Below are 26,867 nucleotides of genomic sequence, written 5' to 3' on the forward strand. Positions count from 1 at the left end.
TCCTGATAGAACATGTTTCGGGAAAAAGAAATGTAGTAGCGGATGAGTTGTCTGGAGTCTTTTGCACAAAGGAAGAAATTTTTGAAAAACTCACCGAATTGGAAAAGGGACTTTACGAAGTCACACCCATTGATAGGAATCCCTAGTGGGTCCTCCATATTGCCGCATGCCACATTGACATCGAGAGATTGTTACTTACAACAGGCAGAACGAAATCTTACATCAAACTCGTTCCCAACCGTAATCGAAAAGGGGAGGACGGCAGATGGGTAAAGATCACCTTTGAAGAAAATGATGCCTCTGACAACACCAAATCTGATTATACCAAAAAATCAGACTGATAGACATGAGAAACTCAAAAACTACATTCACCCGAAAAGGTATGAAAAGATATACTTCTGGATTGACCCTAGGAAAATCACCGAAGAAGAAACCAATTCGATCATCGAAGATCTTAAGAGGATATGTCAGGATTCAGGTGCAGACTTATCATTTTGCTTGACAGGAAAGGACGTGCCTAACAAACAGCAACAGAGAGAAATCATGGCCAGCACTCACGACGACATCAATGGACACTTCGGCTTAGCAAAAACGATCGACCGAGTGAAAGAAACGGCCGTATGGTCACGTATGGAGGATGATATCAATACCTTAATCCCGGCATGCCCCACGTGTCAGATGTATGAAAAAGAAAGGATACAAATGAAATCACCAGCTATTTTTTTCGAAACCTTCGCTGAAAAACCTAATGATCAAATTTCAATAGATATCGTCGGACCTCTGGTAGAATCTTAGAATAAACACCGATATATCCTCACGATGCAGGATTCAATACCTAAATTTATTAAATGTGCCCCACTTACGAACAAAACCGCGACAGAGGTTATCAAAGCTCAGTCAGAGTAATGGATAGGTAACTTCGGGTACCCCAAAGTAATTTCGACGGACATGGGAAATAAATTTTGTAACGAGCTGACCGATTCCTTTTTCGAACACTATAATATCAAACATATCACCACGACTGCATATCACCCGCAGTCGAACGGCTCTATAGAACGGATGCATAGTGTCTTAAAAGACTATATTCGAACTGCCTGCAAAGAGAGAGTACACACTTGGGACAAGGTTTTAACAGAAATGGCACGTGCCTACAACACTTCCGTTCATCAATCAACGGGTGAAACGCCTCACAACCTCATGTTTTGTCATGAAGCTAACAATCATGACGGTTTCCGCAAAAACCGATTGGAAACCGTGATTCATAAGAAAATGCTGTAAATACGAAAATGGGAGGAACGGTTCGAGAAAGCCATGGTCAGGCTTATCAAATCCAGAGAGAAAAACCAAAAACAAGTCGACCAAGGAACACGACGACAAACTCCTTTATATCAAGTGGGAGATAAAGTAATGATCAAGAATCATACGCGACAGAACGCCTTGGAAAGGATTTGGAATGGACCATTCGTCGTCGTCGAGATCAACGAACAAAAAGGAAATATCACTTGCAAGAAAACCGCGGATGATTCCACAGCGTCTTATTGGAAGACCCATCTGAATAATACCAAACCGTACTACGAATACGACACCGGACCAAGGGAAAACGATCCAATCCCTAGAATTAAACTCAAACGGGTTCAGGGTAACGATTGGATCTCCACGGAATAGAGTCTTAGTTTCTTTTGTTATAGGTGTAGCAGTCTGTCCCAAGCCTACTTCGATGTCTCAGTTATCAATGGAACTTTACTCCAGGAGGAAGTGGGCAAAGTATACATGTACCAGGAAAGATGGAAGATATTCCAATCCATTGACGCAAGTGGGTTCACCAAACCATTACTCGACATTCACGACAAACTCGGAGGCCTTCAGACGTTACGGGATACCTATCTGGATCACTGGAATCCTGGTCAGCGATCCCTCGCCCAGTCCGCCCTGGACGCTATAGATTTAGAATTTGCCCGTGCCTCGTCAGACAAGACTATTTTGGAAGTCATTTCAGACTTGGGTGCGCTTATTCTTTGAATGACGCGCCGCCCCTGTTAATTAAGTGAATCTCAATCCCACGGAACCAAAACAAGTACTCCGAAAGCGCGCGCGTAGAGCGATGTCACTTACGAAGCCTCACGCGAAGTTGAGGTAGTATTTGGAAAACATATCCTTCTGACGGGTCTGGCAAATGAAATGTTTCCCCGAAGGAAATCTTATCTCTCGTCGAACCTCAGATCGAAAAGAGAATGGTTGAACTTTTTGGGAACAATCCAAAAATCAATCTATGGAACTGCTGACGCGGATGATTTGCAAATGATTAATGAGAATCTAGCCTCACTAATAAACGTAATGGACACTCTAAATCTTGTTGTAACAAAGTCCTTGCACATCAATCAAGTCCAAATTAACATCTTGAATACAAATCAGCTCAAACTTGAATACTCTTTTCAAACTGTATGGGGACAATCGGAATCATTAAAAATAAAAGGTAACGAAACGCTTACTCATCAGGAATACATGGAAGCTATAACTCTAAGTTTATTCGAAATAAGGAACGGCAACGACCAATCGATTTGGTAATGACTGCAATCCAATTAGGAAGGCATGGTATCGTAACGTTTTGGACGTTACGTTAATAAAATATGGATCCGCGAGTTTACTTATCAAGTCAAAGAAATCAAGAGCGTGAATGAAATATCGTGAAAATGCTTTTAATGCGTAATATGTGTTTCTCGTTGAAAGTCTGAAACAAGACTGTTTTTACGATAATGTTGGTTGGCGCAGCAACCTTATTCTTTTTAAAGACATAAGAGGTTTATAAACGTCTTTTATCTATGCTGACTACTAGATCATTAAAGAGGGGTCAAAACGGGTGATTTCACCCTTTGTAACACTACTCCCCCCCGAGGAAAAGAGTCGTCCCGACTCGGGAAAGATAGAACAATTATAAAAGTAGTCCAGTAGTCAGTGCTCAAAGGTGAGTTGGAGCTGTGGCTCTAAAAATTTAAGAACTCCCTTTTTTACTATCTGGCATTTGCCCACAGTCTCAAGGTAAACCACAGAAAACCTTGAGTAGATAGTTGAGCGTTAAATAATTCCAAAAATTTATGTGCCTTGTTTTTACAAAGGTAAGTGTTATTAAGTGTTATGTATCTTCATGAAGGATTGTCCGAACGAAACAGGTTCGGGTGGAATCATCGAGGCAGGAACCGCAAATTCCGGGACCAAACAGGATAAAGGCAGATTCCTTTTTGAAAATTCACACAGGAAACAGGGAAATAGATGGGTGACTGATCCTAGTCTTCTTTAGAAACAGCACACCCTAGAGTTTTGGAAGGACAAATGTGAGTGATGGTATAACTAATCAAATTCACTAAGTGAATTTGGGAAAATGCACGAATAAAATAAATTGAATATGTATGCAAAAGAAAAGAAACGATCTTATCTGAATCATTTCCGTGTATTTCTTCAAAATAAGGCCACCAGTCATCCTCAGGAATCGGGGAAAGATTGGATGGGAAAAGGCTGTGTCAAGTAACCTGAAAAAGTACTCACAAAAACTGACACTTAAGGTTAATAAAATGTGAAAATCAAGCAATCGCTCATCGACCTCGGAAAATAATCGTGGCTCTTTTCACATTAATAAACCAAAGCCTATCCGACACAAAACTTGATTCAAAAGAAGAAGTTTCTAGAAAGAAACAATCGAAGAAAACAAATTTCAAATTGATTAGCAACTCAGAAATAACAAATCATTATAAGAAAAGTAGTCATTGAAGACAGTTCTTTTCCGACTCTAAAAATGGATACAAAAGAGCACACCTACATAAATGCGGCGATGTTGGCCAAGGCATTCCTTCACGAGAACGCAGGAGAACTCAGCGAAATGGAAACTTCAAATTATTTTAACTCTCTGTGGAGAGAAACGTCCTGCGGTCAACTAAACGCAGTTTCTGAAAAAGGGAAAAGCGGCTACATATGTCAAAGCTGCTTTGACTCACAGTGAGTACATCATATCGAGTAACACAAATAAATTATAAGAAAATAATTTTTGTTTCAATCATTTCTTTAGCTCTAAACCCGAATTTCTTCAACACGAAGTCTCCCTTCATTTAACCTTCTTAAAAGAAAAAGCGCTATGTCGCTTGTGCAAACAAAGTCTTTACGACATAGTGAAAAAGGCAGAAGGATGCGAGGGATGTGACGATGTAAAAGAAGAATTGAAGAAAATTTTAAATATTGCTCGTTATTTCCCTTTAATGTAATTTAATTTCAAAAATTAAGTTTTAGTTGATATAGTTTTTTGTTAACCAAAATTTTTTTTTTTTTTTCAGAATAAAATTCTTTCAGTATTAAATTCAAAGGTTTAACTTTGTCCGTGTGTCATTGCAAGACAGAAACTAGAATAAACTTGGTCGGCTGTGGATTCTGCATTGATAACCAAAACAGGAGCCGACAAAGAAGAAAAGATTTGTTTTACTAGCCAATCTTCATGAACCTCATGAATAGTTCTGAGTAGCTCTGAAGAAATACTCGATTCTTTCTCACGAGAACGGGAACTAACTCGAGCAAAAGAAGTTTCTGGGGAAACTCGCAAATAAACAATGAAATCTACTCTAAGCTCAGACGAGCGAATGAGAAGATCAAAATTTTTCGTCAATAAATGAGATTCGAAGTCGCGAAAATTACCTAACCTTCGACGAGCTTCTACAAAACAATTGCTACTGTATATCGATCTTTCCATCACCTTTACAGGTAATGAAGTCATCTGCAGATGTCTATCTAACATAACCATTTGAGCGAAATGCTGAAAATAATAGCAATAACGATCTGGGTCTTGATGCATCAAATCTAGAAGATTAATTCCAGATACATCTCGATATTCCTCAAGAGGTTCTAAAAGTGTACAGACCTGGCGATCTGCTAAAAACCTCTTGGTGAAAGTTGTTTTTCCGCATCCGATATTTCCTTCAATAATAATCGTGAGCGGTCGAGTTTTACTCAAATGAATTCTGAAAGGTAAATTCTTCTTCCAATCGATGACCAACTGTAAAGAAGGCCAAATCGATCACAGTCGTCAAGGGTGCTCGTTTGAAGATCTAACCTCGAAGGATGTTCCTGGTCTTGGAGAGACTGTTCCAGGTTGATCTTCTTCAAGAGGAGCAAGACGATCCAAGTGAACCACTTTCTGACGCGAATGAGGAGATCTTCAGATTCTATAAACAACATCATTTATCCGGTTAACCACTAAGTAAGGGCCTTCCCAATTTCTTTGTAGCTTTGGACATCGTCCTTTCTGTCTTCGAGGTTGAAAGAGCCAAACAGAATCTCCAGGATTAAATTTTAAATCTCTGGCTCGAATATCATAACGAGTTTTCAATTTATCTGAAGCCATAGAAATTCTATTCATAGCAAAGTGATGAATTTCTTCTAAACGTTGTTGTAATAAAAAGGCATAATCTGTTTGATGCTGTCTTTGCACAGGAACAGGGCCTTTCTCTAAATCTGACGGAAGTCGAAGATTTTGTCCAGTAAGCATGAGGGCTGGCGTCTGCTTCGTTGTCTCATGAATCGCAGATCTGTAAGATAAGAGGAAGAAAGGGATCCAGGAGTCCCAGTCTCTCTGATTCTGCTCTACGACGGACGACAAATACTGTAGCAAAGTCCGATTCAGACGCTCTATCATGCCATCAGATTGCGGATGCAAAGGAGTTGTACGAGTTTTTCTAACCCCTAAAATCTGAGTAACCTCTTTCATTAAGGTTGACTCAAAATTTCGGCCTTGATCAGTATGAAGTTCTAGAGGAACTCCGTGCCTACAAATAAACTCTTTAACGAATGCCTGTGCTACAGTAGAGGCTTCTTGATCAGCGAGAGGAACCACTTCAGGCCACTTACAAGGGGAGTGTCAAACTTGGGAATCACAGATTTCCATCACTTTTATATATATTGTAGGGCAGGGTCCCCTCAATAAATATATAAAACGGCAAGACGCCATTCGTTTTTAGTATTGAGAAATTTCAACTCAAAGTTCTATATGTAACTTAAGTAGAAGGAACCTTTTTACCGGTTGCAGCAATAGTTCCGTGGCGTAGCGGTAGCGCTCTTGCTTACTGAGCGACTTTATTTTTGATAATATTGATTACTTTGTTATTATAATTATTACAAATCCTATTTTTATCATTTTTTGTATTTTTTCCTAACTTAAAAATAAAAAAATAATTTATAGAAATATTAATTATGAATTATTTATTTTTGTATTAAATAATTTATATAAAAAAAAAAAAAAAGTAACTCTAACGGAACTTGAACAGCCGTTCGGTCCCTCAGTAAGCAAGAGCGTTACCGCTACGCCACGGAACTATTGCTGCAACCGGTAAAAAGGTTCCTTCTACTTAAGTTACATATAGAACTTTGAGTTAAAATTTCTCAATAATAAAAACGAATGGCGTCTTGCCGCTTTATGTATTTATTGAGGGGACCCTGCCCTACAATATATATGAAAGTGATGAAAATCTGTGATTCCCAAGTTTGACACTCCCCTTGTTGGGAAAATAATCAGCAATAACCAAAGCATATTTATTTCCAGAATGGGTTATCGGGAGAGGTCCAAGAATATCCATTGCTATCCTTTCAAATGGAGCTCCCACGTTGTAAATTTGAAGAGAGCTTTGTCCCTTCGCTCGAGGTCCTTTCTTTGCCGTGCAGATTCGACATCTTCGACACCATTCTTCAAGGTCCATCCGGCAACGGGGCCAAAAGTAGAAGTTGCGAATTCTGCCCAGAGTTTTATTTGACGCGAAGTGTCCGCCTGCAGGAGAATCATGATAAAGAGCAAGAATCTCTGGAACTCGTGACCTGGGAACCAAAAGTTGTCACCTGATTTCTTTCAAGTCTGCAGATTCCCATTTTCGGTATAAAATTCCATCAATTAAAAGAATAGAGTCCGATTGAGCCCAATAAATTTTCAAATCTGGCTCGGCTAAAGATATATCCTGCCAGTCTGGGCGAGTTTCTGCTTCTTTCCAAGACTTCACTTGATTCAAAGTGTCGTCTTCTTGTTGCGATTTTCTCCATTCCTCCTGGTTATTTTCGAAAGAAATCTTCCGCATAATAAGAGAGGGGTCACGATTTTTCTCTAATCGTGCACACTGTTTACACTCTGGCATTTCCTCGCAGGGTCTTCGAGAGAGAGCATCGGCGTTTCCATGATGAATTCCTGCTCGATGACGAATATCAAAATCGTACTGACCGAGCCTTTCTAACCATCTAGTTACCTGACCTTCAGGAGATTTGAACGAAAGTAGCCACCTGAGAGAAGCATGATCTGTACGTATCAAAAATCTCCTGCCGTACAAATAATGGTGAAAATGTACTACGGTCTTAACCACAGCTAAAAGCTCTCTACGAGTGACACAATAATTCCTCTCGGTTTTACTCAAAACTCTGCTGAAATAGCTGATCACTCTCTCTTGACCTCCCTGAATTTGTGACAGAACCCCGCCTATTCCTGAAAGAGATGCATCCGTATCTAAAATAAAAGGAAGTTCGACCTCTGGATAAGCTAAAATCGGCGAAGAAATAAGATTTTCTTTTAATTTCTTGGAAGCCTCTTCGCATTCCGGGGTCCAGTCAAAAGGAATCTTGATTCCGGTCAAGTGATGGAGAGGTTTAGCTATACTAGCGAAACGTTTTACAAATCTTCTGTAATACGTACAAAGGCCTAAGAAGCTTTGAATTTGTTCTTTATTCTTAGATGTCGGCCAAGAAGAAACCTTCTCTATTTTGGATGGGTCGGTCTTCACACCTTGTGCTGAAACAATATGTCCAAGGAAGCCTACTTCTTTCTGGAACAGATGGCATTTTTTCGGGCTCATTTTCAGACCTGCTTGCTTCAGCCTAGCGAAAACTTGTCTGAGATTTTGAACTTCTTCTTCAAAGTTCTTGTCAAAAACGATTATATCGTCTAAATAAACGAGGCATATTTTGCCAGTGAGCCCATGGAGAACAGCCTCCTTCATTCGTTCAAAGGTAGCCGGGGCATTACTCAAACCAAACGGCATAACCTTGAACTGCCATAATCCTCCTAAACCCGTAACAAAAGCTGTTTTTTCTTTATCTAGAGGATCCATTTCGACCTGCCAGTATCCACTCTGAAGATCTATGGTGCTGAACCAAGTTGCACCAGCTATCAGGTCGAGTGTCTCGTCAATTCTGGGTAGAGGGTAAGAATCTTTCTTCGTTATATCGTTCAGCATCCTGTAATCGATACAAAATCGTTTGGATCCGTCCTTTTTGTTAACAAGGACGATTGGTGAGGCCCAGGGACTAGACGATGGTTCAATAACATCGTTCTTTAGCATGTCTTTCACAAGCTTCTTCACCTCTTCTCGAGCGTTGAGAGCAAGTCTTCGAGGAGCTTGTTTTATTGGTGAACTCTCTCCGACGTCGATCTTGTGCTTGACAGAAGTACATCGGCCCTTATCACCACTATCTTTGGCGAAAGAATCTATAAATTCTAGCAAAAGAGATTTAAACGATTCTTCCTGAGCTAAATCTAACGAAATCGAAGATTTCTCAACAAGGCTCTGTAAATGTAAAGGAAAATGTTGTTGCAAATCATCCTCCGAAAGTTCTATTTCTCGAATTCTAGGAGGAGTCCAATAAATTCCATTTCTATTTGTACAAAGAGTTATTTCGCGATTGTTTGAAGCTAGTGAATTTCTCTTAGTCGAGATAATACGGTTATGAGCTGTAAGAAAGTCTATTCCCAAAATACCTTCATCCTCTATATCTGCTATAAAAACCTTATGTGGAGAGTCGATACATCCAAAAAGGTTAATTTGGACAGTAGCCTGTCTCAAAACCGGGGTCGTCTCTCCAGTGGCTGTTCGCAGAGAAAAAGAGGGAACAATCTGGTCATCGGATTCAAAGAGATCCGATCGAACTACGGTTACTTTCGCGCCTGTGTCTATTACCCATAGACAATCGACGCCATTAACAGTACCACGCGCGTAAAGACCAGACTGTCGTAGACTTCTAATTAAAAACTGTTCTCTAAGAGGGCTTTCACTTCTAACAATCTGCGATGATTTTCGCCCTGACAAATCATCTGAAATTAGTTTTTTGGGTGAGTTCCTGTTGAAGAACTCGATTGAGGATTTGCTTCCCTTATTTCTATATTTTTCTTACGCCAGTTATAAGAGTTTGAATTCGAGCCTTGCATCGGTTCTCTACTAATTTTTTTAATTAGAAAACAATGATTGGCGTCGTGACCTATTTTTTTACAAAATATACAGGTTAAGCCGGTTTGACTCGTCATGACCGCGTTCTTATTCACACGCTTGTTTTGCTGGTTTTGAAAAGAACCTCGATTTCTTGGTTTAAAATTACTATTGTTATGTTTATTTCTATAATTTTGAGGTTTTGATTCCTCCGAGTGTTCAAAACTTCGTCTTTCTGAGGTGCTTTCGGACACCTCAATCCGACGAAGCTTGCTCAGCCCAAAATATTGTTTCCTCATTGCCTCCACCTCAAGGGCTTTGGCCGTTGCCTCCCTCAGAGAAGTGAGGCCCGATGTTCCAACGGCCATTTCAATTCCTGGATCACTAATTGCATTTAAAAAGGCTTGAGTCGCTAATAAATTACGAGACGGCTCGTGATCTGGCAATGCTACACGTGAAAGCCGTTCTATATCCTGGCTAAGAGACGCGAGGTCTTCGTCTCGTCCTTGCCTCCTAGTCTGTAATTGAGCCGTGTACAGTTTCGTCAAGTGGTCATTTCCGTATCTCAACTTTAGTGCAGAGCTAAGTTTCTCATAATCAGAAATTTCTTCTTCAGACAATGCCGTTAAAACATTCAGAGCCGGCGTCCGAAGACAAGAGGCAAGGCTGTGGGTCCTCATGGCGGAGTCCCACTGATTATGCTCAGCAATAGTGTTAAATTGACGCTCATACTCTGCCCATGGAATCTTTCCATCAAAAATTGGCGGTTTTAAAGGAGAAAAGGGTCTCTCATAAATCTGAGAAGTAACCCCAGGAAGTCTCGAATTATTCAATTGACTCAAATGAGAGTATTGAGGCTGAACCTGAGACAGAGGCTCGGAAAAATAAACCTCATTATTTACTCTGTTTCTACAAACTGGGGATTCAACTACTCCCCTAATAAATGGCACAGACCTTGAATCTCGAACATCCTGGATTCGTCCTGGATGTCGGATCTCTTGAACAGCGGGAACAGGAACAGGTGAGGGAACAGGAGAGGGAACAGGAGTAGCGACTCTAGAACCCTGCGGTGTAACAGCCGGTCCTCCAGTGCCACTCATTTGATGAACGGATTGAAGGGCCGCCACAGTCGTCCGAAGAAGATCCTGCAGATTAGTTTCTGAACGCTCTCGAGCTTCCCCTTCTTGCCTCCGTTGTTCCTGTTGCTCTTGAAGCAGCTGGATTAGTTGTTGCTGTTGTCGAGCAGCAGCTTCTTGTTGTTGTCTTGCCGCTTCTTGATGTTGGCTCATAATCTTTAGTAGGTCGATTTGTGAGACTGAGACCATCGTAGAGACAGGTAAAGAGTCCACTGAAGGTGCACAAATTGTCTCGGGAACCCGCGGATTTCCGGTGATGGAATGTTCTTTTCCGCCACTTTCCCGACGACGAGAGCCTGTCAAACGACCGTTGCTCATTGTTTATTACACGCACTGAATCGACTTAATTAAAAAGAAACTCAAGATCCCGCTTCTGACACCAAATGTAACGTTTTGGACGTTACGTTAATAAAATATGGATCCGCGAGTTTACTTATCAAGTCAAAGAAATCAAGAGCGTGAATAAAATATCGTGAAAATGCTTTTAATGCGTAATATGTGTTTCTCGTTTGAAGTCTGAAACAAGACTGTTTTTACAATAATGTTGGTTGGCGCAGCAACCTTATTCTTTTTAAAGACATAAGAGGTTTATAAACGTCTTTTATCTATGCTGACTACTAGATCATTAAAGAGGGGGCAAAACGGGTGATTTCACCCTTTGTAACAGTATCATAGATAATACCCTTTTTACTCCAAAGGAGCTTATGACAGCTCTTCAAGCTTTTCACGCCAATGGCAAGAAGACACGAATACCTATTAAGGAGGAGAATTACAAGAAGTTGATTGAAATAAGTGATTTAACTATAACCACAGATGAAGGCAAACTTATCTATATACTCACAGTCCCTTACTTGGAAAAAGAACCTTGGGTAATAATTCAGAATACCCCGGTACCCGTAAGAATTGATCACACTTATGTAACGCTTAACCCAACATATGCTTTGAAATTAGTACGTAAGAGTTTTATAAGAGAAGTCACATTTCCTCCACCGAAACAGATAACCTATCATTTTATTGCTGATTACCGCGATGTGGGACATCGCAACGATACTATACAACTTTGTGAGAAAATAACCGATCCCATACCACGAGAATGCACCCCAAGTCATTTTCTCGTCACAGATATTGCTTATATAAGAACGCAGGGACCACAAATAATGTTACCTTCGAAGCCAATTGAGGTAACCCTAACATGCTCTTCGATGCAGACTTTCATTATTCAAATCATCAAGCCATCCCTGATAACCACGAATCAGAGCTGTGAACTTCAAACTTTGACAATGCGAGTCAAATTAATCGTAGAACATATGACTTTTCAATTAACAGAAATAGACGCAGATACCATTTCCCCGCTAAACAAATTTGTAACAAGCCGGGAAATTGTATTACATCACGTGATTATCTTGGATGCCCTCAAGGATCAATGACATGCCATTTTAGACCTTGAGAGTGTCCTCGCGAATAACAAAGCGACCCTTCGGCTCAACAATATATTGGCTAACTTCAAAGGTATAGGGATCCCATCAATAGATGCCATTTCTGGAACGATATCCGTCTTGTCTATTTTACTCTTGCTGTGGAAATTTAATATACCCACCTATATATTAGCGCTCACCGGATATTGTTGCCAAAGAAATCCCTCTGCTTTAGAAGTAGTAGAACGGAGGAAATTAAAACGCAAGATTGAAGAACAGGCTAAACGTAACGAAAGAGTTCTACGAGAAATCAGATGCCGCAGAGACGCGCCATTGTCTTCGTCAGGGGTTATGATAATGCTGGAACATCTGTCAAAAAACGTAACAGTTCTATATCCTCTCGTAGAAACATGCCGGGGATCATTGAAATGAGTATGAAATTCATCGTGCAGCATAGCCCGCTTGCGCGCTTGGCTTCCTTATCGGCAGCAGTGCTCAAATTACGCGATTATATGCACTTTATATGCACTGTCGCTGAGCCCGGCGAGAGGCCGAGTAGCCAGTCTCAATACTGTTTCCCGGCGTAACGCACGCCTAATTTTGCTTACACATAAATTCAATACAGCGTTAACGCCTGCACTCACGATTGTTATTATCAATTTTGACGTAATTCTCTATATTTTGAATAAACGTATGAATATATATATTCGATGCATGATTCTCGCATGACAAAAATATTGAAATTTAATTATTTCAAGCACAAAGAAACCGTTTCGTTCAGCATCTACGCAGATCTGAAATGTTTACTGAAATCTACGCTCAAAAAGATGGGTGAATGAACAATTTATCAGAAGCATCTTCCGTATAGTATAGCTTACTATCTACGTTTTGCGTTTGACGATTCAATTTCTGAATTCAGAATTGATCGTAGAGTGACTTGCAATAATGGGCTGTGAATGAGTGAGAGAAATTGGCACATTCGTGAGAAGCTTATTTCAAAACTGTTGTCCATATGAAAGCACTAAATTTCAATCGAATCAACGAATTTCATTCAACAACAGTGTGTCATGTTTGTGGAAAACCGATTACATTGACAGACGTGTCACAGCGTGATCACTGCCATTTTACGGGAAAGTACCGTGGTGCTGCTCACCACAGCTGTAATGTAAAGTACCAAGATTCGCACACTATCCTAGTGATATTCCACAATCTGTCGGGTTACGAATTGCATTATCTGATCAAAGCACTGACTACATAGTTCAAGGGCACAATACAGCTTTTACCCGTGAACAATGAAACGTACATTTCTTTTACAAAATATGTCAAGGGGACAGATATGAAGTTTAGATTCATAGATTCGTACCGTTTCATGCCCAGTAGTCTTGAGAAATGAGCTACGTATCTCAGTGATGATCAGAAATCAATCACACGAAAATTTTATGGTAGCTCAGGTAAATTTCAGTTAATGACCAGAAAAGGAGTGTTCCCGTACAAATACATGGACAGTTGGGAGAAGCTCGAGGACAGACGTCTACTATCCAAACAACAATTTTACCTAAAATTAAATGATCGTGATATACCGGACGACGACTATGCACATGCATATGAAGTTTGGCAAACTTCTAACGTTCAAACTTTGGTAGAGTATTCGGACTTGTATTTACAGACGGACGTGTTCTTACTAGCTGACGATTTTGAAAAATTTTCGACAGAGCTGTTGGACAACGTACAACCTGGACTCGTTACATTATCACATCGCGCCCGGTCTGTCGTTTGATGCGATGTCAAAGTTTACTGATATCGAGTTCGAGCTTCTCACCGACATAGATATGGTTATGTTTATCGAAAAAAGTATTCGTGGTGATGTGTCACAGTGCTCGAACAGATACGCAAAGGCTAACAACACGTACATTGGGGAGGCATTCGATCCTGAGGTCGAAGAATCTTATCTCATGTACTTTGACGTTGATAATTTGTACGGTGCTGCTATGAGCTTTGCTCTGCCATACAGTTCCTTCGGATGGGTATCAGACTTCGGACAATGCGACGTTCTCACCATCTCGAACGATGCGGAGTTTGGTTACATACTGGAGGTAGATTTGGAATGTCCTGAGAAACTGCATGAAATTCATGAGGATTTACCACTGTGTCCGGAGCACTATGTACCTCCGATTTTGAATAACAAACAGCCAAAATTGACGCCCACGCTACTTTCCAAGAAAAACTCCGTTGTTCACTGTAGCGTTTTGAAACAATGCTTACAATTAGGTCTGAAGTTGGTTGAAATTCACAGAGTTCTCAAACTCAGACAAACTCCGTGGCTCAAAAAAAAAAATTGATTTGAATATCGAGTGCGGAAAAAATCTAACAACAAATTCGAAAAAAATTTTCACAAACTGATGAACAACGCAGTTTTTGGCAGAACAATGGAAAATGTTAGGAAGTATGGAGATGTCACGCTGATCACGAAATGGGATGGAAGATACGGTGCTAGAGCTACTATAGCCAAACTCAATTTTCACAGCCGCACCGTTTTCGACAAAGATATAATTATCGTCTAAATGAGTGAGACGAAAGTCGAGTTGAATAAACCATTGTATGCAGCTTTCTTCATCATGGATCTGGCTAAAGCATATATCTAGGATTTCCATTATAATTATATTGAACGATAATTAGGCAACCGAGCAAAATTAATGTATACCGGTACTGACAGTTCAATATACCACTTCACCGTCCCCGACACATACGAACATATGAAGGAGGACTTGCATAAATTCAAGAGGTCTGATTATCCGCTTGACACCGCTTATGGAATACCTCTAGCGAACAAAAAAGTTCTCGGCTTGATGAAAGACGAGAATAATGGGGAAATAATGCTGAAATTTGTAGGTTTGGGATCAAAATTGTTCGCATTCCGAGTCTTGGGAAATAAGAAAGACAATAAACGCGCCGAAGGTGTCAAAGGATCAGCTTCGAGGAAAATAACTTTCAACGATTATTTTGAATGTGTTTTGAACCGTGAAAATTTGTGTACAAATCAGCATTCAATATTAAGTCGAAAGCACGAGGTATACACCGTAGAACAGCAGAAAGTGGCACTGAGCTGGAATGACGACAAGCGGATCGTGTTTCAAAACACAACGGACACGCTTCCCAGGGGCTACAAGCCTGCACCTCAGCTTTGTGATTACCGTATCGTCATCTATGTAGGATTTAATTTGTAACTGTACCATGATGTATAAAATATTATTATCGGTTATAAAATAAAAAGGCACATATGTTTTTACAGAAACTCATTTTTTCAATGTTACATGTCCGATTTGTTCATCCAGCTGTTGTGTGTATTGTCAAAACCTAACTATTTAACACATAGTTTTCTTTCACGCTTCTTGAGCACCTTCTCCACGAGATAGATGTCCGGATGTTCAACCTTGAGGAGCTCTTGTTCGTAGAAACCACCAGCGATGGGTTAATCTCGGTACTCGTTGAGCTTGTACATCACAGGATGAGTATTTTCCACTTAACTTGTTGTGAATATTTCAGTCGTCCAATTGAAAGTGTCACCTTTCTCGAAGACACTTTCGAATTTGCTGAACCGAACTTTGTCGCCGAATTTGAACTTCGCCGATATGGTAGGTATCACTCGAAGCCCCCCGTACGCCTGACGTAATAACCGCCTTTTGTTCTTAACGGTGACTTTTGATGGTTCCATTCTTATGGTTCGGTGTTTGGCGTTGTTGTAAGCCAAAATCAAATCAGATGAGATGTTAAGCCACTTGTAGCTTCTTTGCATGCAGAACCGTGTCCACATTTTACCTTTCAGCGTGCTGTCGAAACGGTCACAGATCAAAGCCTTCAAATTACTGTACGTGGAGTGAAGTTTGATTCCGTAACGTGTCATAAGCGATTCAAATTTCGAGTTGTGAAATTTCGTTCCTTTGTCGACAAATGAATTTTTCGGTACCCGTCCTTGGACAAGCACAGATTCCATTGCCTTCGTGACATCATTTCCAGACTTGCTTTTTATCGGTACAGCCCACGCATACTTTCAACAAATATCAACGACTGTGAGCATGTACTTGTAGCCTTTGTTTTGTCAAGTGTATGACGTCATATAAACAAGATCCGCCTGCCAGGTCTCGTCGATGCCGCGCACGTCTACACGTCGACGCGGGTAATTCCGGCGTGCAGGCTTATGCAGTTTCGTCACCAGTGCTTGCTTTTCCTTGTCCATATTCCAGCCCTCTTAATCGGCTGTCCAATTTGAAAATGATTTGAGCGATTCAAATCGACAGATCTCTGTCTGTTTTGAAGTCTGTGCAAAAGGTATCCAAAGCCTTCTCCGTGGTGAGCTCTAAAGCTTTGATCGTTTGATCGAGGTTGTCGATTTGTTTTTGCAGCACGTTGTTTTTGTCTCAAGATTTATGAAGTTATAGCATTGATCGGCTCTGCGGGATCTGCAACATTGCACAGTTTCTTGTTCAATATGTCGTAATGTCCGTCTGCTGTTATTTGCAATCCGACACCCAGAGGACCGCGAGTGTTGGCGGCCGTGTTTTCATCCAAATGCCGTCCAAACACGTCGACGCTCATCTCGCTAATAAAAGCGAAAACGATGGAAGCTGCTCAATAATTGACTCCTGCTTCGCGTAGCTCTTTGAAAATGGAGATTATTCTGTTATTATGACTCGGATTTCCCGCTGCCTAAGATGCCAGGGGTGAACAAAGACGCTCCACTAACTCGTTTGGATCGTTCCAGAGAACGCATTCCGTTTCAACACCTTGTCGAGTAATCATAGCTTGCGGAAGTCTTCTGATTGACTGATTGGGACTTGTGGAAATATGCAAGAATCTTGAAGGTTTCACATTTCCGCGGTGTTTTCATGCGAAACGAAATGCCCAAAAACGGTCCACGATAGAAAGGGGCAGCTATAACCAACCTTGACGACAAAGACGGTCGGGGAACACACTGGGTCGCATACAAGAAACGCGACAATAACACCGATCACTTTGACAGTTTCGGCAACATTTAACCACCCTCAGGCCTCATAAAATACTTTGGCGTTGGTAGTGTTAAATACAATCATGAAAGGTACCGGGAATTTGATACATTTGAATGCGGATACTTTTCTCCGAAATTTCTGAGTGGTGAGTTGTATAAACATGGTGCGTAATTCATCAAAGTCAGTCTACCACTCGCAGTCATGTATGATTCGTTAACGTTAACGATTTCGGTAACCTATTTGATTCTCGAGGCACAATATTTCCCACCGATTGGACTTGCTAGTGATAAAAGTGATGCTCTTGGCTTGGTAGAATTGGTAACCTTCAATTTGATTCCCAACGTTGATGATGGTCACAATAAAATTTACGTAACTGATGGAGTGATCACCATACCTACCGGCAGCTACAAGATCAAGGACATAGAGAAGTATTGTCAAAACGTGCTAAGAAATACAAATATCAGGTTCGTCATCAAACACAACAATAGTATATTACGCAGCGAAATCACATGCAACCACACGATTAACATTGAGCCAAATAATTCCATTGCTTAACTTTTGGGATTCACACCACGTGTATTGGAGGTTGATAAAACTGACGAATCAGACGTGTCTGTAACTATACTCAAGGTCAACGCGTTGCGAGTCGAGTGCGGTATTACAATGGACGCCTACGTCAATGGACACAAAGTACACACTACTCACGAGTTTTTCCCGAATGTCCCGCCAGGATATAAAATCATGTAAGTACCGTCGCACGTCATCTACCTTTCGATCACCGTCAGGACCATGGATCACGTTCATCTGTGGTTAGTGGATCAAGGCGGAGGCCTGGTCAATTTTCGTTGAGAAGTTATCCCTGTGAGACTAGATATCAAATTGCAATGAATAATGGAAATTGTATATAAAAGACTGTCAAAGAATAGGTATATCAGTGAGTCGACATGCCCCGATCGAGTCAATCATCGATTTTCGAACCGCCAACAACTCGAAACGTGGAGTTCCTGATAGTTCTTGGTCTGAAACTGACACTTTTTGGAAAAGGAATTTAACTGAAAATCCGATTCTGCTGTTTTATCATTTGCTACGTACCATGGAGGAAGAAATCCTCAACATTCAAACACCAGTCGTCTTTGACGAATCCGTTGAGCATTACGAGATTCACGCTCACAAACCTTACGCCTCGTCAGCTTTCAACAACAGCGATGAAATTCGAATCACCCTTCAGCATCATGATTTATGCATATTACCTAACAAAAGTGTGATGCATATCCATGGACGACTCCCTAGACTGATTGTACAGCTACCGTAAACACACAGCTCGTAAACAACGCGATCTGTTATTTATTCGAAGAAATTCGCAATGGAATTAATGCAGTTGAGATTGATAGAAGCAAGAACGTTGGCTTGACAAGTCTCATGAAGGGTCACGCTTCCCTGCACCTTCGTCAGTCTCGGCTGATGGACAACACTGAATGGCTTGATGTGGAAAAGAAGAAACAATTCACCGATGCCAAGGGTAATTTTGACCTCTTGATACAGCTCAGCATGATAATGGGTTTCGCTGAAAATTACCACAAGATCGTTGTCAACGCTAAACCTGAGTCAATTTCGACGAGATCAACAACTGACGTCAACGCAATCCTGCAGACTCAAGAGGAGGAATTCAAAATCATAATTAATGCAGTCGAATGGCTAATACCGTATTTGAAACTTGCGCATCAGAAAAAAGTTGACCTTCTAAATTTCATCCAGAAAGATCCACTTATTTCGATGAGCTTCTGCAGTTGGGTATTGCACGAATATTTCCTACTTCCCACAACATCGAAACACGTTTGGACTGTGAAAACTTCCACTCAGCTTGAAGAAACTCGTTACGTTATTTTGGGTTTCCAAACAAGTAGAAAGAACAAGACCGGCAAGAACGCAAGTCATTTCGATCATTGCAATATCACGGACGTCAAGCTATTTTTAAACTCTCAATCTCATCCGTACGGTAACCTGAACCTCAAGATGAGTCGTAATCTGTACGCGCTCGTGTACGAGATGTACGCAAACTTCCAAGCTACTTACTACGACAAGAACCCCGAGCCGTTGCTGACAAAGAGTGAATTCCTTCGAGACGTCCCCTTATTTGTTATCGACTGTTCGAAACAAAACGAATCTTCGAAGTACGGACCTGTCTACATCCGTCTTGAATTCGAAGCTAAAGCCAACTTTCCCGCTGAAACATCGGCGTAATGCTTGATTTTTCACGATCGTATTGTCGAATACAACCCGCTTAGTGGTGGGGTAAAAAAGCTGGTATAAAAGCTGATCCGTTTCCACCGTCTCGCACAGTTCAAAGATGGAGCTCATCGTTGACACAGAAGGTTTTCGTAGACCTTTCAACAATACCGTGACTTTGAAAGAATTGGCTATAATTTCAATCTACTCGAAAGCATCTCCATCAATGTTTTCCTTCAAGTCACCTTACGAATGGGATTTTCTAGACGTCAAATACAAAAGCCAAAATTCCTAGTTAGAACGAGATTTTCACGGTTCACCTTGGAGCTGTGGAACCATACCGTTTAAGGAAGTTGAGTGGACCATCGAAGACGGGCTGTGCAAAGCTGAAATTGTGTACGTAAGAGGAAAAGAAAAAGAGATTGGTTACTCAAAATTGTCCCTAAAGTTCAAATCATCGATATGCTGGACTTTGACTGTCCGTCGCTTCGAACCCTGCAAAAAACTTCAGCTGTGTCTTTCAGATGTGACGTGCATACAATACCCAACGCAATATGTGCAGCACAAAACGTTTTGATACTTCAAAATTGGCTACAAAATCATCATATTGTTCGGATGGCGAGGGTGTACGATTTGTGTTATTGCGCAGAAGCGTCCACAAGAACGGTCCCGCATTCCTGGCGAATATATCATCCTGGTTATGATACTGTCGAATAAAATTATTGTACTATCCTTGTGAAGTAATTGTTAACTGTACCCTGCGAATTGTACTCAATAAAACTGTTTTTCAAAGAATATTCATGAAATAATTCTACACCTTCACCTTCACCTTAGCTCTTAGGACAGAATTTCTTTCAATACCAAGCTTATGTAAGATTCAATCTTGCTCTCCATCCTTGACCGAGCCGTACTCAAACCGAGTTATGTTTTGCATTCCCACAGCAATAGTAACCCAACACTGCAGATCCTCGATTTTGAATGTATACTACCGCAGCTATCGGTCGACCTTGCACTCTGTTCTGGATTGAACCTGTTCAAAATTCATCGTGAAGTTCACATCACAGTTACACGACGCAAACGCAGCTCGAAACCCTTCATCGTTGCTTAGTGGTGTTCGAAGTAACATTCTTATAGATTTCAAGACTTAATTCTAGTTACAATCACAAGGTATAAAACGTACGTAGGATTAAAGGTATACAGGATGGTTTGACAACAAATAAAAAAATATTCATAATTTCAATCTTTTTTTTTTTGGTTTACCGAACGTAAAATTTTCACAAGACACTGAATATTTGAATGCGATACTCAGATTATACGTATACGAATTCAAGTTGACCGTACGGTCCGCCAAGATAGCGTAGATGAACCGTATCTCCGTACTTGCTGTCGTCATCTTCGGCAACAAATCTTCATCTTCTTGGAGGGCCTTGGTCAGTCGGTTCGGTAGAAATATCGTGAGAGGGTCCTCCAAACCCAGAACGATTTCATCACCAAATTTCGGTGCAACCCGACGAACGGTGCTGACTCGGTATTCGAAGTATACTTCGAGATCCGAAAGCTTTTTCAAGAGCAGAAGTGTCTCCAGGCGAGCGACTTCGTTCAATTTTGAAAAGTCCATGATCGTTACTGTCGAGTTGTATGTGCTCAAAATCTCTTGTGAGTTGATTGAGGTCAGATCTGATTTTCAGCAGATGTTTTACTGCTCCAATATTCTCGATGAGCAGTTCTAGTCGTTTCTTCAATTCACGTTGTTGTTCTAGAGCACTTCTCATTTGCAAGAGGAACAGCCTCAGACTGGTGATGAAATTTTCACTTTTGACTTATGTAACGTTTACCCACCACATAATTTGAAATTTGGTTGGGTAAAGAATCTCACGTGGTTGATATGAAACCGGCATCCGAGCAAGTGAAAACCAATTCTCAGAACCATTGATTTTGGAATGTCGCGTGGTTGATAACGTGGGAAAGGAATGTGAGGTGGTTGATGTTACAAATCAGTGATATTCGAGTGGATGAAAAACAATTCTTATAACCATTAATTATGGAATGTCGCCATTGGCGATATCCTAGTGGATAAAAAACAATTCTCAGAACCATTATTCTGGAATGTCGCGTGGTTGATAACGTGTGAAAGGAATGTGGGGTCGTTGACGTTACACATCAGCAGTCCTACCGTGGGAAAAAAATATGGGGTGGTTGACGTTACACATCAGCAGTCCTACCGTGGTAAAAAAATTCGAACTGGTTGATGTTACACATCAACAGTTCTATCGTGGGAAAAGAATGCGGGACGGGTAACCGACATCCAGGTCAGTAAAACAGTTTACGCCTCCCGCTGCGCCCCCTACCGTTGGCAGGCGAGCACTTCATAGAGACTTCGACCTTTGGTTGGTAAAACAGCAAGATTTTGACCTTTGACCAATGAGAATTATCGGTATGGCAGTGCGATTTTCAATGTTGACCGGTATAACTGTCGGTAAGGTGGCACGTGTTTGACCTCAAGTCGGTACGGCAGACTGTGACGTCATCGCGGAAAAGGGTTTTAGTCTGGGGAGAATGTCGGTAAGTGTCGGTAACGGGAATTTGTGAGTAGAACCGGCCTTGCTATGCTACTCGCGTGAGCCAGGGCCGGAGTTAGTCGTTATTCACGAGTTGTCGTGAACAATTAGCAAAGTTTCTTTTTCTTTGATCATTGTCTCTTTCTTCTTGTATCACATGTAATTGAGATGAAGCAGTTTCAACTGAGTCTGTTTCTGAAAAATCTGTTGCAATCATTGATTCTTCAACACGACATGGCATTTGTTGTATAATACTTTAATTAATTTTATATTCAGACATTTTCGGGTGAAAATATTGTGCCTCTTTCACTTGTTTCAAATAACAATTTTGCAAAATACCATCAATTTGTTTAAATCCACGCCTCGACCATCACTTTTTCTCTCCAATTTGAATTGCAATTGAATAAAACTCGTGAATAAATGCTACTTCAAAATCATTATGATTATCAATTCTACCTCTTCGACCATCAATTCAAACCTTCGCTCCACCCTCTAAAGTACAATGTACAACCCATATTTCTTGTTCTTTGAGCACATTTTTTACTGCAAAATACTTTTCCAAGTCATTCCAAAAGTCACGCCGATTTGTAATATCTTCACCAGAAAATTTAGGTATCTTAATGTCAATATTGAAAGATTGTAAACGATTTATCAACCAACTAACGACTCTACCCTCCACGTCACCTTGTTGTTGAGTTGTTTGCTGAGCTCGAGTTCGATCAACTAAACGTGTTTGTTCGTCATTTTCAATCCGTAATCTTTTCATTTCTGCTGTCAAATCATCATAATCCTGTTCGACCCGCAAAACTCTCTCCAGCTCTGCACGCTGTTTGTCTATTTCCTTCTTTTCCTCCTATAATCGTTTCCGTTCCTCCTCTATCATTTGACCGTTATCACGACCAGGTTTTGAATTTTTCGACGTCTTGGGAATTGCACATTGCAATTTTTGTTGTTTTTCACCTCGATCCGTCGTACTTTTTGACCTAGTTTGAATTAGCGAATGAATAGTTTTACCCACCATGAATGCTGTATACTATACTTATAAACTAATTACAGAGTCGTGAAATGTCGTGCCTTTTAAACGCTGGGCGCCAATGTGACGATTTTCTTTAATGTGACGATTTGTTTTTTTTTTATTTTGTCACAATCTCTAGTTACTGTGGATGGGATTACGATTTTATATTTTCAATAGCCAATCGTCGATGTGAATACAAGTCATAAGCACGTTCAACTATGCGACACTTTCGTTCGTACCGAATAGATAAATAAATTATGGATGTACAAATAAATTATCTAAAACAATGAACACTCGTTCACCCATCCATTTACTCTCATGATTGAGATGACGAATAAATAAATCGAAGGTTGTGACGGGTTTTGAGTCCGCACTAATTATGTGGAAGGGGGGGGAACAATTAGAGACGGGGCGAGAAAGTCGAGACTGATTGAATAGGTAAAACTTTGTGTTTGTATTTGTGAGGAGTGTACACGTATTGCGATCGGGGGGAGGGGGTCGGCTTAAAACTACAAAAGATCGTTACAAAGGGGTTGTAGACATTAACGGTGGCTGATCACGCCTCAGCCCTTAGCGTCACTTAATTCTAACTTAATGGTACGCGCGCGAGGGGGGGGGGGGGGGTGTGTAGGGCGACGGGGAGTGTAAGGGAGGAAGGGTCGGTATCGCGGGGCGGGGGTGGTGTAAGGCGACGGGGAGTGTGAGGTAGGAAGGGTCGGTATTGGGGGGGGGGGGGGGGGGGGGGGGAATGGGAGGAGGTGCAGATCAGCTGTAGATTGCAGGCTAACCTGGTGTCGTCGGTGTGTCTGGGTGGCGGTGTTGAGGGGGGGGGGGGGGCGTCTGCTGGTCTGTTCGTGTTCTTCGTTCTCTCTCTCTCTCTCTTTCTCTCTCTCTCTCTCTCTCTCTCTCTCTCTCTTTCTCTCTCTCTCTCTCTCTCTCTCTCTCTCTCTTCTCTTTGGAGCTCGGGTCGTATTGGGTAGCGTCAATCCTGATGGCGAGACGTGGTCGTACTGCTGGCTGGCGCTCGTGTGACGTCGGAACGGTACCTAGTGGAAATCTCCAGATGTTAGACACCGGAAACATTCACACGTAGCTACAGCTAGACTCACATCAGTAGTTTGGGTCACCAATTACCGATTAAGTATTGAAATACACCGGACAACGGGCATTCTGTCGCTCTAATCGAACGAACCGAAGAAGGAGAAATTGTTGGATGAAAGATTTAATTTGGCTTACCTTTTTGAGAATATTCTGGGTGTGATGACTTGCAGCGTAGATTGGTGAGAGGTTTTAGCGGAATAACTAACTCTAATATATTTGGATACTTTGATTAACTTTGGTTTATTTTATAAGTTCGATATTTAAAAGTCACAAAAACGGAGTTACACAGTGTAAGATCTTAAACTTAATATGACACAATGGAGCTGAAGCTCGCTGGACTTTTGGGCAGAGTAACGTTGTATTAAAGTTTAAATGCAAAAGGCTAAAGGATTTTACCGCGAGACTGTACCGGAACTAGATGACGAATCTGGAGGTAGAAACCAAGAGGACGATCGAGTGATCGGTCGCCGTTTTTATAGGGGTCGATCGTTGCGCAGAACGATCCCCCTCTTTAGATTTTTTGGTCACCTTCGCGCACCTCCCCTCTTTTTCTAGGAACTAATTAGGGCACGACATCCTCGCGCATGCACGCCTGTTATCTTAGTCCATTAGCTATTACTATATTGTAGCTTTTTACGTATGGTATAACGCTGCTTGGTGCGGTGGTGTAGGTGCGTGGACTTTGCTCCGTAATTCTCCAACCTGCGTGAGCTTCTTCGCTGAGGCGCCAGCCCCCCTTTTGGCCCCCCTCAGTCACTTAACTTCTTCCTGTTTACTTCTTAAGGCTTTTACTATCTTGCTCGTTACAAAGTCCATAAGTCATATTGGTTACCCGTCGTTTGTTAGTTTTATAGCTGTATCTATATAAGATTACATATGTATTATAGTCGACTACTGTCGTTGTTAACCTGGAGTACAATAGCAATTGTTTATGAACATAGTTTGCTATTTGCTTAACAGTATTAGAATCGCGCTGCTGCGAATATCCTTAGCTGTTTGTGTTATAACTATCTTAACAGATTTAGAGTATTTAGTAATTTGATAATTCATGGCTTTAGAGCGGGTTTACATGTGTGCTTTTTGTATATAATTGTAATTGTTAATTCTTATATTGATATAAATCGGTTTGGGAGCTTCTAGAACGTTTTCGTTTCGTCGGTAAGTTTCCTAATGTATTCTCTAGGTAAAGCTCTGTATGGCTCCACATTGGAGATCTGCATTGCCTTCAAAACGTTGCGCGTGTTGCCTACATTACGGCGTTACGGAAGAAGGTATAGTTCATGCTGGGTAATTAGTATTCACGGTTTTGATGGTTTTGCAGTCTCTGGTTTTATGGGTATTGCAGCAGTGCTATCTTTACATTACGTTGGTCATGCATTTATCTATGGTTTTACGGTCTTTTATACTCCAGGCTATATAGTAAAGCGTATGTTGCTTATAGTATAGCTCTCAGCTCACAATGCACAAATGGCATTGTCGAGTGCTATATAATAATTGGGTATAATCGTGTTAGTTAATTATGGTGTTAATATGATAGTGATGTATAATAACGTATAATAATATTATAGTTCTCTGTAGTACGAAGATCTCGTAACATGGTTTTTAAGCCTTGGCTAGTGAATTTCATAGTTATTTCCATCTAGGGATATTCCAAATAGTTAGACAGTTGTTTTAATTTCTTATGGTTACAAGATTCTCGTACTTCGAGTTTGGTTAGTTGATAAAAGTAACATGCAGTAATAATAGTCGATAAAACATACGGACGTTCCGGTCGGATGTTACACTCGGTTCAGCCGAGCGTCGGTGGGCTTCGGTTAGCTTCGGGTGTTTCCCGACGGGCCGGGATTCACCCGTTCGGCTCTTCCCCGCGGGTTTGGGGTTTGTTGTGACTTGCACTCTAGGTGCAACGTCACAAGGTGTACAAATAAAACGGTAATAAATAAATCAAAGATGTGTAAATAAAACGGGGATAAATAAATCATAGGTTCATAAATAAAATAGTGTTACAAAGGGTGAAATCACCCGTTTTGCCCTCTTTTCAATGATCTAGTAGTCATCATAGATGAAAGACGTTTATAAACCTCTTATGTCTTTCAAAAGAATAAGGTTGCTGCGTCAACCAACATTATTGTAAAAACAGTCTTGTTTCAGACTTAAAACAAGAAACACATATCTTACAATCAAAGCTTTTTCACGACATTTCATTTACACCTTTGATTTTGGCTTGATAATCAAATTCACAGATCCATATTTATTTCCGTAACGTCTAAGAACGTAACAATAGTAAATAGAAATCATTGAAAAATTATTTATTCATCTATCCATTCACTCGCAATATTTTAAAATTCACTCCCCACATACAAAATTTTCACGTGAAAAACGACTTGGTTTTCTTCCATTTCATTGCGTGCTGTATGAGTATATTCCAATTTCTCAAGTATCCGGCCACCTTTCGTTCTTTACGTCCATCCAACTCTTGTTCTGTTTGTCGTCGTCGAAGTCTATTTCGTAATGTTCGTTTTCGTAGATGTATTTTTCACTTTATATTGTATGAACGGGCAAAGAGAAAGACAAACCATGAGTCCTTGACACTCTGTTAATCTTACGGCGCCTTATCATCCAGTCCTTTCCGGCGTTATCGTGAATGCCATCCCCCACATTATCGTCGTCTCGAACGCCGCGTTCGGCTTGTCACCGTACTATCTGACTCTCACAGTTGGAACAGTCAGTTTATATGTATCGACTAAAATAGAGGATCGTCTGTTATGTTCCGAGCACTTGAAGAAATCATTCTATGTGAAATCCAATGGTCACTTGAGCCTCGAAAAGGATAGTATTTCAACGCAATTTAAAGCGCATCGTAAAAAAAGGAAGAAGGTAATAATGATGACATTAATAACACTAAGTGTGCCTTAATGATTTAAACCTCATTTAATGACATGGTTCCGCTTACCCAATTTCAATGGTTCATCTATTCAGATTATCTTTGTCGAAATTGATGAGTTGGACGATTGAGCTGCATTACAAAAAGTGGCATCCGAACACCCAAGAAAAGTGAACACATTCTGGATAACGTTAACGTCGTTAATAAATGGAAACATCAATTTTTACACAATATATATTCATTTGATGATACTGTAACGTTCTTAGACGTTATCCACATATCAATATTGGGCCTCTCGGAATTCTTTCGCGAGAAGATTA

General features: G+C 40.8%; 1 protein-coding gene across 1 annotated transcript in view; it reads left to right on the forward strand.

The window, feature by feature from the left end:
• Fife (regulating synaptic membrane exocytosis protein fife) overlaps window positions 1-26,867 on the forward strand; it is a 2,091,151-nt gene that overhangs the window by 1,309,526 nt on the left and 754,758 nt on the right. The window lies entirely within an intron of this gene.

The sequence above is a fragment of the Neodiprion pinetum genome, chromosome 7, assembly GCF_021155775.2.
Source record: "Neodiprion pinetum isolate iyNeoPine1 chromosome 7, iyNeoPine1.2, whole genome shotgun sequence".
NCBI lineage: Eukaryota > Metazoa > Arthropoda > Insecta > Hymenoptera > Diprionidae > Neodiprion > Neodiprion pinetum.